The sequence below is a fragment of the Ahaetulla prasina genome, chromosome 7, assembly GCF_028640845.1.
Source record: "Ahaetulla prasina isolate Xishuangbanna chromosome 7, ASM2864084v1, whole genome shotgun sequence".
Taxonomy (NCBI): domain Eukaryota; kingdom Metazoa; phylum Chordata; class Lepidosauria; order Squamata; family Colubridae; genus Ahaetulla; species Ahaetulla prasina.
In genome coordinates this window covers 79097060-79103259 of record NC_080545.1, presented here as the reverse complement: position 1 = coordinate 79103259, position 6200 = coordinate 79097060, and positions in this window count along the sequence as shown.

Sequence of the window (6200 nt, the reverse complement as noted above, 5' to 3'; positions counted from 1 at the left end):
CTGCATTGCCTTGGCATCTGAATTTTTTTCTCAGAGTGTTATGAAATCCATATTCAGGATAAAATTCATCAAGACAATGAAATATGTTTTAATCACAAAGGAGCACCAAGTAGTAGAATCCTGGCAGATAGATTCTGGAAGAAGGTATTTCTAATGCCTCATGGAAATGTCATGCGATACATGTAATATATTTTGAACGTTTAAGGTTTGCAAAATAACATTTTTCCTTTTATAAACATACAAATGTTCGCCAGAATGACTAGCATTATGTTTTTTTTCTTCAGAAGATAAACCACCAATTAAAATAGTACCCAAGCTGACATAAACATGTTCTTTTTTTATTTATATTGACAAATCAATGTGTTGTGAAGAAAATTTTAAATGGAAGAGCCTTGTTTATTAAAGTATAGTATATACATTTTTGTAGTTACATGGTATGAATGTATATGAGGAGTGTGCTGTAGGAATTAAAGCCATATAAATAATTTAAAATAAATATAAATAATTTAAAATAAATATAAATTGTAAATGTTGTACCTTGATGAACGTATCTTTTCTTTTATGTACACTGAGAGCATATGTACCAAGACAAATTCCTTGTGTGTCCAATCACACTTGGCCAATAAAATTCTATTCTATTCTATTCTATTCTATAGTGGGACTGGGAAAAACCCAATTCTGGTGCTTCTCAGTCATAGAAGCTTCCTGGGTGACCTTGAGCTAGTTATTGTCTCACACATTCAAACCTATTTCATATGGTAATGAAGGCAAATTATAGGAGGGGATAACGATACACTGCTTTGCGCTATTGAAGGAAAGATGGAATATAAATTGAACAGTGATTTGAATGCAACTACAGTACCAATGGGTTTTAGTTGATATTGTGTTCCTATAGGATGCTGGAAATTCAAGGGGTTCAAGGCCAAGCACTAGCAGCTTCAGATGAATAGATCATCAAACATATTATGGGAATTATCATTGTCTGAAACTCTGGGAAATGAGTATCAATTTTTTATTTTTCTTATATTTTTCCTATCCATTCTGATTTACTGCTTCGAACATAACTTAATTCTGCCAATCAGGGGTCAGGTCTGCGTGGTTTATTTTAGTTTTTGGAGAGGGGTTGAATAAAAAAAGTAGTCCTCATTAATTTCTAATATTACTTAAGCATTTATTCACACAACATAAAGATATTTATGCACATCTATCGTCATTTTTTCATTGTTTTGGCTCACAGTAAGAACTGGAACTTATTGCACTTATTAGCCCTCATAGCCATTAGTCCAGGGGTCTCCAACCTTGGTCCTTTAAGACTTGTGGACTTCAATTCCCAGAGTCCCTCAGCCAGCAAAGCTGGCTGAGGAACTCTGGGAGTTGAAGTCCACAAATCTTAAAGGGACCAAGGTTGGAGACCCCTGCATTAGTCTGTCAACATGTGTGACATTATCAGCCTTCAATTTGTTACCTCATGGAACATCCCACACTTAAAATGTTCCCCAAAAAACAACTCATTGAAGAACAATTGGCATGAGCTGGTACAGCAAAAAAAAAAAAAAAGGATAAATAAATCAGAAATAAAAGGTGTATTTAACTGAACTCTTGTGTTCCGTTCAAAGCACCAGAAGAATTGGGAACTATAACATGGAAGAGGTAAGGGCTTACATTGCTCGAAATCTCGGCACAATTTCTTCCAAAAAGATAGGTTGTGGTCTTATGACTAAAGAGTGATGGTGATGGTTGAGGAATCTGGTATAAGCAAATGATGATGATGGTGATGATGTTATCCATTTATTCATGTCTGACTCTTAACAATTCTATGGGCCAGGTCTCTCCACATCTTCTGACCTTGCACTACTTCTTTGAGTTTTTTCTGTTTTCTGGCTGGTGTCAGCTTTGATGGTGGTGAGCATATATCTCCACTAGACTTTCAAGTGAATGCTAGGAAAGTTTACTTCAACCAGTTTGGGAGTCAGTAAAATGAAACAGAAGTGATATATTCCGAGGCTAGGAAAGTTGGTCTTTATATAGCATTTTTGGTCAAACAAATTGCCTAAGCAACTGTAACCTTCTGTCAAGACATTACAGATCTGATGGGGCTTGTAAAAATAAGCCATCTGTTCAGCAGGTTTCCCTGTAGCATGGTTCTACTAGCCAATATGACTGATATTCTAAAACAAACACAAAACATTGCTCAATGTAAATAACTGATTGACCAAGATATTCCATTTCCCAAGGGAGCATGAGGAGCACAGAGAGATAAATTTACAAGGAGCCACGGTAGCGCAGTGATTAGAGTGCAGTACTGCAAGCTACTTCTGCTGATCACCAGCTGCCTGCAATTTGGCAGTTCAAATCTCACCAGGCTCAAGGCTGACTCAGCCTTCCATCCTTCCAAGGTGGGTAAAATGAAGACCCAGATTGTTGGGGGGGAGGGGAAATATGCTGATTTTGTAAACCGCTTAGAGAGGGCTATAAAAGCTCTGTAAAGCAGTATTTAAGTCTAAGTGCTATTGCTATCGCTATAAACAATTTAATGCTCAGCTTCTTCCATGGATAGCACATGCCTTATACAAAAATCGCGGGCTATTTTTGGTTGACTTGACTGATGGGTTTACTAAATTTTTAAGGTTTGTAATCTGGTTTCAGATCTTCATTTTGTATAGCTGCTTATCTGTCTCAAAGAAAAAAAATCATTTTCTTTCTTGAAAGAAATTGAGCTCTTCAGAAGTTTGTGCTTCTTCACATTCACATTTTTTTGTCTTTCAACACGGTAGCAATAATGTGCTTTTAACTTTTTTAATTTAAAAAAAAACTGTTTGTTTAAGCAGTAAAGGAGTATTCTTAAGCATCCAAAATGGGGAAAAAATAAGGAAGGAAAACACTTGGCTACTTTCCTACAGAACAACCCTTCCGTCTTCTGCATTCACTCTGAAACCTTCGCTCTCTCTCTCACTCTCTCTCCCCAGTTCTGGATTTAAGAACAGTTTTGCTATTCCCCTAACCCACACCCACCCACCCTCCATGGTCTTTCTCTGCCAGCTGGCAGCTTCTTGACACACAACTCAGGGACAGTATAGAGTGTGGTCATATAGCAATGAATGAGCTCTTTGTGAGATGACTGCAATTCTTGGAACAGATGTGGAGTTGAACAATATGATATCTACAAATGCTGGGCCACTGGTTGGTGTTCATAAAATGTGAGTTGAAATCATTGAAAATATGCATATTTTACCGTGGGAATGAAAATCTCTAGAAAACAAACAAACAGTGAACCAGGCTCAAAACCCTGTTTTTAACAAGGTAGGCTGGCAATTGATCCCACTAGGGATTATGCCAGACCTTATCATTATGAGACTCAGAAGAAAAGTATGTGTAATTTGCAATTATGGGTTACAGGCATCCTTTCCTTCCATTCTAAGTTGCTCAAGAGCTCACAATCATTGCACAAGTGTGTACAGGGTAGGAAGCACAGGATTGGCTGCTAATCTCTTTTAGGGGCATGTAAACAGGTAGGAATGAGGGTTCAGAACAGTCTGAATCCTTCCCCCATAGAGAGGCAATGGGCGAATTTGGGGCAATTTTCTATGCAATCCACAGCCTGATGTCAGGGTTCCAAGTAACATACCCATCGCAAACAAAACTCTGAGATAGGTAGATTCCTCAAAGAATAATTTTATTGAATATATCATATTGGCACAGGATGGTGAAAACTGACTCTGACTATTCTTACAGTTTTCACCTAATTAAAAGTAAAAGTTTTCCACTTTCTCAAAACAGTCACCTGGTCCAATCAGAATACTGCCAGTTGCTATGTGACTCCAGCCCCCTTCTTCCAAGCACCTGCAGGAATGTCCTTGGTTCCCAAGAGAAAGTATTTTGTTTTGACTATAGCACTTCAAATATCTCTATTCCCCGCTCCCTGTCCCTCTTGTGTCGGCACTCAAGTCTCAAAATGGCCTCAGTCAGGCCAGCTTCAGGGTTGACAGCTGATATGATCCATTTTCACATTCAACCTTTTTTATTGTTGTTGTTCCCTCACAACAAATTTGGACCTTTTCTGTTCAGTATTTGAAGTGTTATCCTGCTGGTAGGCAGACAGGTGGATGGACAAAGGCTGATCTCTTTTCACATATTTTTTCCCAGCTTCTATTGAGATGGAAAGGGGAAAAAAGCACAAAAAGAGATGTGCTCCTCAGATCGAATAGAATAGAATAGAATAGAATAGAATAGAATAGAATAGAATTCTTTATTGGCCAAGTGTGATTCAACACACAAGGAATTTGTCTTGGTGCATATGCTCTCTGTGTATGTAAAAGAAAAGATACCTTCATCAAGAATCATAAGGTACAACACTTAATGATACCCATAGGGTACAAATAAGCAACTGAATCATACTAAGGAACAAATAATATAAATTGTAATGATACAAGCAAGAAGTTACAGTCATACAGTCATAACTTGTGATAGGAACAATGACAAGATAAATAGCAGTGCAGACTTAATAAATAGTTTGACAGTGTTGAGGGAATTATTTGTTTAACAGAGTGATGGCATTTGGGGGAAAAAACTGTTCTTGTGTGTAGTTGTTCTGCTGTGCAGTGCTCTATAGCGTCATTTTGAGAGTAGGAGTTGAAACAATTTATGTCCAGGATGCGAGGGGTCTGTAATTATTTTCACAGCACTCTTTTTGACTCATGCAGTATACAGGTCCTCAATGGAAGGCAGGTTGGTAGTTCTTTAAACGTTAAAAGTTCTTTCAACCAGCATTTTGTTTTCACAATGGTAGACCAAATGCTTTTGGTCATCCTCTAAGAACTACGTGATACCCATAGACTATTCCTGTTCCTCAAGGCTTGTAAGAAGAGATCTGATACAGATGGATGGATGGAGGAATCACTCCATTTCATATTCACGCATGGTTTTTTCCCAATTTATCACGTCTCCTCACTACATCATAAGTGCATCTTCATCCTAATTCCAGAGTGTGTTGTGACTCCGGCCCCCGAGCCTGTCCTCATGGAGGAGGATGACTCGGGGAGTGAGGGAGAGGAGCCGAAAAGGCCTCCCTCTCCAGGTTCCTCCTTCCTGGCAATGCCTCAAGTGCCAGCGGACAGCCAGGAAGAAGGCGTGTCAGAACCCCCACAGATAGAGGACGAGGAGGATCAATCCTGGATTGACCCTAGACAGCATCGGAAAGAGAGGTGTGCGCAGCAGAGGAAGAAGTGTGGCAGACCCAGAGAGTGCTGAGTCACTGAGCCACACCCCACAGGGGATAAAAGTGGGTGGGGTTGCCATCGGGCCCTTGTGATGGACAAAATCTACTAATTGTGAACTGCATCATGTGAGCTTCAGACAGTTTTTGGATTTAAGGCTTGGATATTCGTGAGTAACTCTTGACCATGCTCCGGCAATGGACTGTAAACATGCTGACTCTTGATAAGAAACTTGGCTGGCACTTGGAGAGCAGCTGCCCGAACTTTCCTCTGCCAAAGGAAACCAGGCCAACTTGTAAATAAATTGCTGGCAGACATCCTTCAGCACTTGTGTTTTCTTAGGTGAGGTGGGGGGGACAGAACAGAGTGGGAATTCCAATTAAATGTTACAGTGGATTTGATATAATATATATAAATAGGAATCCATGGGCTGGACCTAAGCAACTACTACAGTGTACTTATGCCATTCCCATTTCTGCATAATTTTTCCCATTTATTGATATAAGGACAACAATTCTTTCCTTCCTGTGGGCAGTGGATTGAATCTGGAAGTTATTTTGTGTAAAAATCAATGTTGTTTGTTTGTACCATTTGGACACTCTGCTGAACCCCTTAGGATTCGTCATGATGTTATTTGAATACTTTTCCAACAATTAAATTATGACAATCTAGATTTGAAAGCGGCTCGAAGGCAAAGCTTTATAATTAACAAGATAGATGAACAATGACTTGCTGAACCTTATTTTCTATGGATAATAAAAGTAGTGGGTAGTGAGTAATAAAAAAGTGACTCAAATCCATAAATCTGGCTTTTGTTACTGATTGTAGAACATTCCCTCTGAATTAATTGTAATGACAGCCTCATAAATGTTACTGGTACACATATAATATTGTTCTCCAGGATGATGATATTGATAAGTTATATATGCCCATATTAGAAACGTTCATAATACAATTATTTTTTATAGTATTTCAAGCAGTGAAATC